Source organism: Hermetia illucens, chromosome 6 (genome assembly GCF_905115235.1).
Source record: "Hermetia illucens chromosome 6, iHerIll2.2.curated.20191125, whole genome shotgun sequence".
Classification (NCBI taxonomy): domain Eukaryota; kingdom Metazoa; phylum Arthropoda; class Insecta; order Diptera; family Stratiomyidae; genus Hermetia; species Hermetia illucens.
Genome location: NC_051854.1, coordinates 65120059 through 65133751, shown reverse-complemented (window position 1 = coordinate 65133751; position 13693 = coordinate 65120059). Strand labels below are relative to the sequence as shown.

Sequence of the window (13693 nt, the reverse complement as noted above, 5' to 3'; positions counted from 1 at the left end):
ATGAAGAATATTGTGTCATACCCTTGCAACACGCTGCCAAGCTTCCACTCCGCCCTCGTTGGAAAGTCCACAGTAAAGTTTCTTGCGTAGTTCAGCTTGCCTTTGGCATAGTCCATGGGGAATGTCTACTTGATATAGGATGTTATTATGACCGTAGCACTTCGCTATCCAACAAGCTCTTTATACCCTTCCGATCTTATCCTCCGTTCTTACTGGTTTGATAGACTCGCACGGCTAGAGCAGCTGCATACCCTCCAAGCAAGGCCCTGACTTACAGTCCTCTTCGCTGGCGAGAAAGTGCATCTGAACCAGATTCCGTCCAGGATCCTTTTTAAGAAAGGATGGGCTCCCATATTCCTTGCACAGAATCTTACTGAGTCTTACGAATTTGCTATTGTTTTCAATGTTCTGACAATAGTCCAACAAAAATCACCTCTTAGTGGTCTTGATGGTTGGTTAGTATTTCTTCAGGTGGTCTCTGTATGGTTACCAACAGTTGTTCCTGTAGCAGATGTTGAAAATTTTCCTGGTCAGCTTCCTGAAGCTGGCTAGATTTTCATTCCACCACGATGGCAGTGTCATCCTGCTGTATTTAGTAGAGCACGGTAGACGGTATCGAATGGCTTTTCCAAAGCCCCGACCTTTGACTCCAATTTGTTTATCATGCCAATGTTGCCAATTTGCGCACTGGACATAGTTTAACCAAACTTTCTTCAATCCTCCTGGAGTTTTTGAAAGGTTTGGAGATCTCCGCGGCGAGATCTAGATTGAAATGTATTCAACTATGATTTGAGAAGGATCTCTGATCAGGCACTCTCCAGTTCTCCATCCTTAAAATCCCATTATGATTAGTAGGGTGATATGTAGACCTCCTCCCAACTGTTACAGTTCTCCGAACTGGGAAAATGGGAGGTCGGTGTACTTCCCTTGTTACACGTCAATAGATTTGTATTAATAATAAAATCAACGAGGTGAAAGGTGAGTCTCTTTAGTTGATTTTCGAACTGCTCCAAAGCGTATGTCTTACATTGGTATTGCCTTCTTTGTTGCTATGATGGTCGTTAAATGTTGCATTTCTTCTGGCGATGAGCCATTTAAGCCAAGGAAATATACACACTTTCTGCTCTCGTCTGCCCCAGTTTGATCACGACTGGAACTCAAGTTGGGAGAAAGAAAAGCGTGCAGATTCTTCCTCGCGAATAAATAGAAATGTAATAAATTATAATATTTGCTTTGAAGTCCTTTGATGGTTCTGTCGCCTCCGACCCAGGATTCCTGCACTAGTGCGATGTCGATGTCTTCCTCTAAGAGTTATCAATGCAGGACATGGATCCCGTTTGTTCGCCTTTGGTGTCGAGGCGATGCTCGATGACCATCTCCGACATCCTGGCCTCAACGCTAGTCCATACCTGCGGCATTAGTTTGCTGCTAGCGGAATTACCAGCCGCTAGCGCTACACGTAAGTGATTCCTGGTTTCGTAGTTCGTGGATTGCGTGCATTGTTTGTTCATTTTTTTTCTTTTATTTTAACTGGTGTAAATCCATCGGAGTCTTCCTGACTCAACCCCTAATTTTTCTCCGCACTCTCCCCGCGGGGCCATCGGTATTGCTTGGCAGGGCTGTTCAGTTGTAAATTGTTCACTCTGGATGAATTAGTGCCTACTGCTTTGTCTGGCGATAATTGCGGGCGCTTCCCTTTTACACGTCGGTTCAGTTTCTGCTTCTTTTAACCACTGGTGCATCCATTTCACCGTTGCAAACACCGCGTTTCCTGGTGTTTCTAATTCGACCATTCAGCTTACCATATTTTTTAAATTTTGGGCACGTCAAAATCAGTTCTGCACCTTCCCACATAGGTCGACCAGGTGATTCATCCAAACTAAACATGTAGAGATACTTCCTGTACCTAATGCGTCCGCTTTATAAATAAATAAATTATAGCTCGTCTCATCGTGCTTCCACGTTTTGCAACCTTATCAGCTAAAATATCTACCAGGATCATCCCGGCAATTACGCATCTTCCTCATTCGATTCGGTTGGCAGACTTAGCATATTCTGGGAACGCTTAGTCGATATGTCACTTGAAGCTATCTGCAATTTTCTAAGATGTTTAGATGCCCATATTGATGCCGCGTGCAAGAGGATAGAGGTCGGTTGCGTTCAGAACTCGTCTAAATTTTTACAAGTATCCCGGCTAATGTTGAACTGATTGTTGCTTTCTGCCCAATAAGCGTTAAATGTGGTTTAAAGCTCAGCTTGGCCTCGAAAATTATTCCTGGCCATTTAACTGATGGAAATGTATTCACTAACGCAAACTTGATTAGTTTTCTATTTTTGCCATATGTTCCGTAGCAGAGGACCGAGACTCTGTAGAATACAACCATTATATTGTACGTTTTTGACGGTTATTCCAAGTCGTAGAGCAAAGTTCACTGTCGAAACATGTCGAGATTAGGCGTCCACCTTACAGAATTAAACGCGTTCTTGATGTTGAGAGTTATTAATGCGCAATATTTCTCTTCCTCAAAGACCCTCTTAGCTAGATGATAAACCACTTTACTCGCATCCACAGCTGACTAGAGCCTTTCGGAACTCTAAACTCGATCAATTATTGCAATTACAGCCATTTGTTCGACAAATGGTTGGCAAAGGTAATTCACGTGTTTGCCGTGCATTGCCTTTGACCTTCATTCATTGATCCGCTCCTGTCCTGACTTCACCACACTCAGAGGATCAAAAGATAGATCTTTCAAGTTAAGTGTAGTCAGCGCACAGTCTGCCTTACAAACGGCTAGATGCAAGGGACTCAGCTGCTCTTTGCTGTAAAAGTTCGTAACGAGTTCACTTGGCGGTGATGTTATGCAGCCACGCCCCTGCCTCCGATGTCATGAGGCAGGTTCATTTGGTTCACGGAAGACTTTGAATGATGCATTCGGAATTTGGACATAGTAGTCCATATCCGCCGCTGGATGTTTTCCAAGACGATGTTCCTCCACGGTTGGATGTGGAGTCACTAATGTTCTTCTTTTCATCTTTGCGGATGGCTTGTCTAATCCAAATTTCATTAGAATAGCACGGCTAAACATGTCTACTATTCACAACAGACTTCTAAGGTGGTCGTCAGTACCAGCATACAGCTTGATGTCATCTAAGTACATCAAGTGTGTCAGTTCACACTTAGCACGTAGGCCACATGGCCTCTAGCATCATTCAGTAGACATGAAAGGGAGATCAGTGCCATGCAAAACCAAAGGGGACTCAACGAATTCCCTGGAAGATGCCCCTCCGTATATGGAGGGACCCGGAGGTATTAGCACCCATTAGTACCCACTGATAAGGTGGTGTGGCACCCTTTCAGGACTGTCGCCGGAAACTTTGTTAGTTTGGGATCAATGCGATACAGATGTAGAACATCGATCAAGCTGGTGTGCGGGATGCTGTCAAAAACCTTGGCATAATCGATATAGTAACTAAAGACGTTTGTCTGCTCTCTAATTGCTTGTCCTACAACTACCGAGCTGATAATGTGTGGCTCTTTGCAGCCTTTTGACTCGACTCGGCAGGCCTTCTGCTCCTCGGACAGAATGTTATTGGTCTCGAGGTGTGCATTGATCCTTCCATTAATAATGGCCGTTATGAATTTGTAGAGGGTTGGTAAACAAGTAGTCAGTCTTGTGTCTGCGAGGTCCTGTGCCGTGTGATTTATACTGTGTGCCAACCGACCATGTATGTGATGAACTTTTTGTACGAAAAGTTCTACATTCGATCCAGACCTGAGTCCCTCCATTTCTTCCTGCTGTTTAAGATTCGTTGAACCTCACTGATTCCTCGCGCCCGTTGCATTCTGGACAGTCGAGTCACTCCAGACGACTTTGGACGTACCGTCGCAACCGACTACATACAACCGAAAGTTTCTTCTTTAGTGTGTCCTAAATTTCAACTACGAGTACTTAACTGGGGATGACATAGTTGCGATAAACCCTTTGCATTCTATTTTTCACCCGTTTGCTGGCATTGCCGATGTTTATTTGAGTCAGCCTAGCAATGTCCTGCCTTAGTGAGTCACGCTGACGTTCTAGACAAATTTTTCATGGTGGATCTCTTCGGTCACTCAAACCAATAGCGCGAAAGCGAATCTTCTGGCCATACAATCTGACAGCCGTAACTTCGCCGCAATACACACGTGGTTGTATAATAGCTTGTAGTGACCGCGGCTGCGCGACGAGAGCGGAATCTCATTCGGCTCTTTCTTAATTAATTTGCTTAAACAATGCATTTAATAGTGTGCAATTGCCCTAATGTTCGCCGCAGATTGCACATTATTGAATGCATTCGGGCGAATTAATCTTGACAAGAGGCGAATGATTTGCCGCATCCGCAGGCGCATGTTGCCGCAACATTGCCTAGAGAGAGTTGAAGGCTATGTAGCGGCAAATGAAGCGGTGTGCGAAGGAACAAAGAGGAGGCGAAGCGGGACAGACAGAAGAAGAAAAACGGAAGGTCGAGGGTCGAGGAGTGGAGTTTCTTTTTTGGCTTGTAAAGAAGCAAGGGAGTGAAGTTTTCTTTTTTTGGCTTGTGAAGAAGCAAAGGAGTGGAGTTCCTTTTTTTTTGCTTGTGAAGAAGCAAAGGAGTGATTTCGCTTGCTGGTGGAAATTCGAACAAATTGTCGTTGGTAGAGGACTAGAGTTTTGAAACAGAGAAGAAACGGGAGTGATTGGAAGTTTCGAACGTTGATAGAAATTCGAGAAAACTTGTCGTTCATAAGAAACGACAGATTTTGAACAGCTAAGAAACGTGTGGGTTCTAGCATAATATATTAATCGTTTCTCTAAGAATTTAAGCAATACGCCTGCTTGGTGCCCAGTGTTTCATATTTTGCTCGAGAAGGAATCGCCAAGTTATAATAACGTAAATAAATACAGAATAATTAAAGAAGATCAGGTCGATCATCCTAACTGGCCGACAATGACCTAGAGGGCAGAGCTATCCCAGAAACCTAAAAAAAAAATTGGCTAAGTTGACTGTGAAGGTCTGCCCGCAAAGATTGAAGCTCCATCAAAGTGCTCGGTCGACATGTTCTTGCACGCCTCTGTGCTAGCCAGGCTCGGGAATGTGGGGGGGGGGGGGTTTCCCTTTGAGCGCTTTGATCCCTCACACTTCATTACTACACATCAACGTGTCTATTCCGATGGGTGGGTCCGCACCGGATTCCAAAATAGACATTAATAGGGACTTCGCGACGGCCTATCGCCTATGTTGTATTTAATTCAACAGCGTTTTGTGTTAGTCACTGTAACTATACTATTCTTCTTGCGAGATACGCTTCCATTTGATTCCTTTTATTTTTGAGTGAAATATAGAAGTTCACTTCAATTCGCACAGCAACGAGACAAACACAAACATCCATGACGACTGGGATTCGAAACCAAAGCACGAGGTTGAGGAGCTGATACTCTACCCGATCAACCATCATCAACCGCGTAGGGTTAGTCTCATAAGTGTAAAGTCGTTCTTTCAAATCATGGCGGCGTGGAAATAGATAGAAAGCGCCTTTTTCAAACAGCTTCCAGATGTGCTTTATTGCCCTGCCACCAATTCACGTTGATATCTCATGTGTGCACTTAATAAACTTAACCGCCATGTCAACTTTTATTCCCTACAGCATGTGATCCACGCTTCAGAACTCAACTCAACTCACTTCTTCTTTTTGAACGAAGTGTGCTAGGCATCCAAATTTTCAACTCCGTCTCGATTAAGTTCAATCGGCGAATCCCACCCTTCATGGAGGTGATATTTTCCATTTGAAAGTCATCAGGTTTTTTTTCCGAAAGCAAGTAACGTACCAAATTCACATCTCCAAAAGTGATTATTGTAGCCTTTATCGGCTAAAATTTTTGTTTTTCCAAAACTGGATGAGACTCTTCTGAATACTACGCCATTTATTCACGTGTCTGTTCGTAGCATGCAATTCAATTCAAAACGTTTGTACCTTGCAACACGAAATTAGATAATCTAGGCTACGCCTGAGGAGGGAGGAAAAGCAATCACTCTCAACATATATGGGACTATGCAAATTGTTTTGCTTTAGAAAATACATATCCAAGTTAGATATAAAATGAAACATATTGATTAGTATTTTTCGACAGTCTTGTTTTTTCTTCTAATTGCAAAAAACGGAATCTAGAAGTTATGAAGTACAAACCGTGTCTTCTAATAACTCCCGATTTTAAAAACAAATCAACGATATCGATGAAGTGTTCTTTTTTGTGTTTTCCATCATAAATTAAATTTATCGCAAACAAAAACGAGAAGTTTGGTGTAAGCAATGCTGTTCTTAACAAAGTAGTTGAAAAAAGTGGAAAGTTGAAATGGACACAGTAGGATACTTAATTGTATACAAGAAGCTTTAATTTTCATACGTCCCCTAAAGATGTTTTTCCAAAAAGAAAACCGAAACTTTCCATAAGTTCATCGCTCATCTTCCGCTTTCGAATTAATATCTTCCCATCTTATTACACCTGGACTTTACTCCGGTCTCTCATATTTTCTTCAATGATTTCAATATGTTGCTTGTGGCGAACGAAAACTATAGGAGTAAAAATGAAATAATAAACGAGGTTAATATTCGTCTGAGCAATCAACAGTTTTGCGTAATAGATTGGTATGGATTTTGCTTTACCATGCGACTGCTATAATTTTCCTCTGATTTGAAGTATGCGTACCGTGGATGGATCCTGGATTATATTCGTTACTATGTTTCCAGATACAGGTTATGTGAATTGGATAGAAGATCGGCAAAGAATATTTCTTACTTTAAAAGACCAGGGGCATTGGGTTAAAACGTATTGTCTGTTAATTTACAATTTTATTAGCAAATTTTGCAACTATTATATTTTTGATGTTTGCATTGCAAACTGTGTCAAAAGTAACTGTTTATCTTTTGATTTAATAATTCTTTAACTTGAATTATATTCCGTGACCTGGGGGCGTATGATTTTTATTTCCCTGACTGACATAAGAACATTCTAGGAAACGTACAAAACGAAAAACTTAAAGCGATCTAAAATTTTATCTACAAAATAAATGCAACTTTTTTTATAATTTAACTCTAATTGGTGTGCCTTACTCTCTATTCAAATTATTTTCCGCATGAAAACGATTTTTTAATGTATCTAATATGTTTAAACATATGTACAGCTTGATTTATTCAAATAAATTGTGTATATTAGTACATAAATGATATAACGAATTGATTATGTGGTATAAGTAGAATGACATGCTGTGTTTGGTTGTGCGTAATTCATCTAAATGTGCCTTACTCACTGTCGTAATTCTTGTCTACCGGTGGAAAATACTCCCCGGCAAAAATTGTAAACAAAATCGTAGTCAGTGCTATCAATTTAAAAATGTTGCGTACTACTACCGAGAAGTAATAACGCCGCATGTTACCTTCAAAATATGTTTTCACAATACATCCACCACCTCCCACTTCTTATTAGGTAAGACTTGAATGTAGATACAGATATAACGCGTGTTTTATGAAGAGTGTTGTCGATCTATTGGTATAACATATTTAATATATTATTTGAGTTTGCTTGGATTAAATTTAGTGAAGAATATCTTTTTTCTCTGATTAAGGTTTTATAATTAAATTATGGCAATGTGTTTTGTATTTATATGTTGTATTTATGATGAAGGTCGAATTTTCGGCCCCTCCCCTGGAGGGAGTGGGGCGGGGGGGAGGGGGTTATTGGAATTTCGTGTTCTTCAATCTCGATAAAATTGGAGGTGATCATTCCTTTTAAAAGATGGCTTCTCAGAAATTTGCTTCCCTGGCTCTCCTTCTGCGATTGGAGTTGAAAACTAGAATTTTATCATGTTGATAGTAAAATAGCTTCCTTTCCAGACGCAATGACTTTTTAGTGGAGATTGACCGAGTTGGAAAGAGATGACCTTCCGCTCCTCCTTTATCGCATTGCTTAGCATGAATTAACAACCACAGTATTGACGCCAAAAAAAAATTCGATTTCGCTGATCCGACACACGGGATGACCCCCTTATATACAATGGCGGCGACATATTGCCTCGTTTAGAGAACGCACAGAGCCAGACGTGCACAAATTCTACTGCCATTATTAAGAAAATAGGTGTTGCTGCAGCTCCTGTCCAACAAAGGGCTGATAAATTGAACTCAAGATCATTCTTTACAAATGGATGGTCAGAAGACCATCTTATTTATTACATCTATCTAGTGTAATTACATGATGATTTTAATAATAATAATCGTTGGCGCAACAATCCATATTGGATCTAGGCCTTGAAGTGTGTTAGAGCACTTCATTCAAGACCGTAACGGTACACCACAGTACACTGTGGGAGGCAATGTGGTCAGCATTGCGCTCGCCCGAGATTATTACCCTGATTTGACTCAGGTACTCATTCACAGCTGAGTCGACTGGTGTCCGACATCCAATCACGATAACAAATTCCTCTGCCCCCAGCGAGATTTGAACCGCGACCTTCCGCTACGATAGCCCAGCGCTCTAACCACTTGAGCCATCCGGACAGCATGATGATTTTAGAGGTCATAAAACAATGCCATGTTTTTTTCAGAACTCCTATCCCGCATTAAATTAAATAAGTTGGAATGGGATGCGGAGTTGGAAATACCACGTCCTATCGACATCACGTCAATACAAATTTTAGCTTTGTGAGAGTGTTGTTGGCTTCCTAAAGCACTTAGTCTTCATTTTTTTCCGGTTTTTTGAGAAATATAGCAAAACTGCATACGTCGTATTGAGAACAGGTGGCGAGCAGTTAAAATCTTGTGTTGATGAACCGGATTAGGTGACCCGCTCACCGCAACCTGTTGCGTCGGATTTTGTCGACAACCAGATTTGATTGTTATGTAGGCTACGGAATCGTCCATCCTTATGTAGGAGGCCAAAAATCCTTCGGAGGATTCTTCTCTCGAACGCGGCAAGTTCGCAGTTTTTTTTTTTAACGTTTTGTGTGAAACAAAACGTTATTAGAATCGAGTCGATGTCTGTCTGTCACAGCCGATTTATTCGGAAACGGCTGGGCCGATTGTCACGAAACTTGGTGGGAGTATGTGATCTGTTGTTCCCTTTACATACAGCAAGTGCCGCCATTTTGTGTTAAGTTTAAGAGGGGGCACCCCATACATGTGAATGGAGGGTATACAATTTTTTTTCATAAAATGTGACCATGTGCGGTATCAAATCAAAGGGCTTAGTACTTTTCTAAACTGGTTCTATATTTGATATCGGGTGAAACGTACGGGAAAGGAGGCTCAAAATATGACCACCAAAAAGTGTAACAGGTCTCATTCTCAGAACCTATCCGACCGAAAAATCTGAAAAAAATCACAGTGGTGCATCTACAAAATCTAGGCCTCAAAATACATCCGGTTCCGATATCTGTACAAATAAAGTTAATAATAGCATATTTTCACATTTTAGAAATTTACCCAGCAACCCCCCTTATGTTCATCCCAGAAGAACAAAATTCGGGATGGCGCTAAGGGATAACATAATGCACAACTTGGTCAAGTTTAAAGAAAATCCAACTATTATTAACAAAGTTATGCGGGGTGAAACTTTACCATTTTTTGTGAATTTCGTGCATTCTGCAACCTGTATGACGCCATCATCACATATCAATTCATCAATACCACACCCAGGGAGTTCGTATGAATGAGGTCTCAAAGAACTATTTTGTTTTAGTTTCTTAGCCATTTGTATATGAATATCAATTACTCCAAACAGACGTGTATGTTTGTAGGTGTACACTATATATGCGTGCTAATGAAGTTTGCGGGTAGTGTCTAATTAAGATAGATATATTTTGGAAATATGGGTACGATCAATTTATATACTTGCATATATATGTACAGTATTCGGAAATAGGTAGTTTGTTTGTTTAGGGTGAAGATAATATATATGGCTATAATATGTTCGTATGTCTTGTTTGGAAAAATATGAAGGATTATGTTTTGGATGGATTTGGATTTGTAGCTATATAGGGATAGAAAAATGTGCGTTGAGGTTTCTTATATAAGATGAACACAAAACCTTCATACCCGAAGCGCTAGCTTCCAGTGTTCCGACATGTTGAATGGTTTCGAGAGTGATTCTGTTGCTTTTATCTGGCCTCGCACATTGGTCAGGGTCAGCCTAGTTAGTCTTGTCATTTTAGTCGCGATACTGAATTCTCTCATGGCCGTGTACAGTTTTACCCTGACTATGTTAGCATAGGCGCCTTTAAAGTCGATGAAAAGATGGTGCAGCTAATGGCCATATTCCAACAGTTCTTCTATCGCTTGCCGCACAAGAAAGTCCTGGGGGTTTAACGTGAGTACCTGCCGTAAAGGCATAATCGCACGGTCCTCTTCGGACACGAATTGATTTTGGGACCACAATCAGAGCCCCGCCATGCAAGCACAGCGGTCCTGGTTTATACTGAGTGCAAGCTCAGCATTCATACCAGTGGATGCGCGGCCTATCCAACACCTCTGCCGCAACTAAGGAGTACGGTACCCGAATTGTACAGCGCAACTCCACGCTCGAGCTCCGAGGAGCTCTGCCCGCGATGTAGGCATAACCACAACCACCATGAAACTCCCACTAGGGGACCAACCGCAAATAACCGGGCCGAGAACACATCCTCCAGGAATTTTCCTGGAGCATATGCTCTCAGAGGGCCATCCCGGTTCCCATGGTACCAGATAACCTCCGGTGAGGCTTCGTGGCATAGCCACTTCAGATGAGTCCCTTGCAGACTCGGGTCTGATCGCCCTCCTCGAGTACGTGGCGCTTGCCGCACAGAAAAAATCTGATCTGTTGTTGATTGGCCTGGAGTGAAACCTTTTCGGTATGGACCAATAATATTTTTGGCATATGGGGCTATCCGCCCTAGCGAGATAGCGGAGAATATCTTATAGATGGTACTTAGCAACCTAATACCTGTATAATTGCTGCACTGTGTGATATCTTCCTTTTTATGTATGAGACAGATAATTAATGCCTCGTTTCCAATCGTCAGGCATTGATTCGCTGTCCTATACCTTGAGCATAAGTTGATGAACCACTTGATGTAACTGGTCGAATCCATATTTAACTAATTCGGCTGTAATTCCATCTGCTCCTGGCAACTTATGATTTTTAAGCCGATGAATTGCACGAACTGTTTCTTCTATACTTGATGGTGGCAGTATTTGTCCGTGGTCTTCAGTTGGCGGGATCTCCAACTCGCCGATGTTCTGGTTATTCAGTAGTTCATTAAAGTACTCAACCCATCGCTCTAATATGCCCATTCTGTCGGAAATCAGATTTCCCTCTTTGTCTCGGCAGGATGAGCATCGAGGTGTATAAGGCTTCATCCTACTGACTTGTTCGTAAAACTTCCGCGCCTGGTGCAGTTGCTCCCTGTACTTTTCTAGTTCACAGACTTGTTGGTTCTCCCAGGCTTCCTTTTTCCGTCTGTGAGGTCGCTTCTCCGCCCGACGGAGTTCGTGATAAGTCTCTGTGCATGCCCGTGTTCTTCGAGAATGCAATATCACTCGGTATCCAGCATTCTTCCGTTCCGTAGCTAGCTTACATTCATCGTCAAACCAGTCGTTCCGACTCCTTTTGCGGCTAACATTCTTCAGGTGATTGTGAAGATCATTTGTTGATGCTTCATCTCCAGGACCTCTGTTGACTACGGTTATTGCGGCATCCATTTCCCTCTTATAGGTGTCGCGGAGGGCTGTGTTGTGGATGGCTTCTGGCTGATTTTCACCGGATTGTCAGACGGGAATTCTGGGTGGTGTTGTTATTCGAGCTCGAAGCACCTTGCCAACGAGATAGTGATCGGAGTCTAGCCCCCCTATATCTTCCGACATTCATCAAGGCTGAGAGGTGGCGGCGTTCGATTAAGACGTGGTCAATTTGGTTGAAAGTGGTCCCATCTGGAGAGGCCCACGTATGTTTATGGACCGCTTTCCCCGCAAACCAGGTACTTCCAACAAGCATTTCGTGTGATCCCGCTAACTGAATAATCCGCAGTCCGTTATGATTTTTATTTTCGTGTAAGCTATGGGAGCCAACGTATCGCCTGAATAGGAGTTCCCTCCCTACTTGGCTGTTAAAAACTCCAAATATGATTTTGATATAATATCTGGGACAGGCTTCAAGGGTTCGTTCTACTGCCTCGTAGAAGGTATCCTTCTCCGACTCTGCAGTCTTCTCTGTAGGGGCTTGAACATTAATGAGGCTTATATTTCTAAATTTGCCTCGGAAGCGCAGAGTGCATAGTCGTTCGCTTATGTTTTCAAAGCCGATAACAGCAGATTTCATTTTTTGGCTGACTAAGAAACCTACTCCGAGCACATGGTTTACTGGATGGTCACTAGAATATGTGGTGTAGCGACTCTTCTCCAGGAAACCGGTCCGTGTCCAACGCATCTCCTGTAACGTTGTTACATCAGTCCTGTATTGGGACAGGGTATCGGCTAGCTGCTCAGCAGCTTCATCTCGGTACAGAGAGCGCACGTTCCATTAGAAAATGCGCAAATCCTTATTACTTTGTCGTTACCGTGTAATTCGTCCAGTCCGAGGCTCCTGTCGTGGATTCGTAACAAGTTGTTTTCCGTGTAGGGCTATCAGCCCTACCCAACCCCCAACCTGGAGGACCAGTTGATACTCGCCTTTATCCTTCTCCATCTGCAGTTTTTTGCCAAGAAAGAGCTCCTAGCGGTCACCACGTGGAGGTGGAGATATGGTTTGGTAGTGGAGCTGTTGGTGTTGGTTCAGCAGGCATTTCCCAGGTTTTATGCTCCATCGTGGGTACCAATCCACGTTCCGCCCTGGGACCTATACTGCCCTTTGACCGCCCGACCCCGAAACCATCAAGATAGATAATTATTTGCGTTGTTTGCGTTAAGTTATTCGCAAGAAGAGGCCTGAATTGTAGGCAGGCAATTCTTCGTTTTTGCATCACAATAATGCACTTTCTCATACTGCACTAGTTGTTTACGATTTTTTCGCCAAAAACCCGATGTATATCTTTTCGCAACCACTCTATTCGCCAGATATAGCAGCGTCTGTCTGCTGGCTGTTCCGCAAACTCCAAAAACTACCATTTTAAGACGATAGAAAAAATACAACGCATTCTCAAAGCCATGCCGGAAGGCGACTTTAATTCCTATTTCGAGGATTGGAAAATTCGTTGACATAAGTCTATTGTGTCTGGAGGGGACTACTTTGAAGGCGGCGGAATAGATTTGGAAGAGGAAATAAATATATTTTGGAATAAATTAAAATTGGTCTCACTTTTTGGACACAGTAGTATATCTCCGCAATTACAGGAGCCCTGAGTTTGTTGTCGTTAAATTTTTTTTTGCTTAAAGTAATTTTAGTATTATAAATATTGGGTCACATTGGAGGTCCGACACAAAATTTTTTTTAATCTGTTTCAAATACGCAATATTTTGAGTGAGATAGACAATACTCTATTTCGAATATCTTTTCTGAAGTTAGATATGATAGTTATCAAAGTGTGAAACGGTCACAAGGTGGCAAGGAATTGCCGCTCAAACTCGATGAAGTGGACGAAGCGTTCCTGATGTGGGTGTCAGAAAATTTCAGTATTATTGCTATTGTAGAGACTAACGGCTTATCTCGGCACAATA

General features: G+C 42.2%; 1 protein-coding gene across 2 annotated transcripts in view; it reads left to right on the top strand.

Moving 5' to 3' along the window:
- LOC119660612 (zinc finger protein 704) overlaps nucleotides 1-13693 on the top strand; it is a 473444-nt gene that overhangs the window by 202299 nt on the left and 257452 nt on the right. The window lies entirely within an intron of this gene.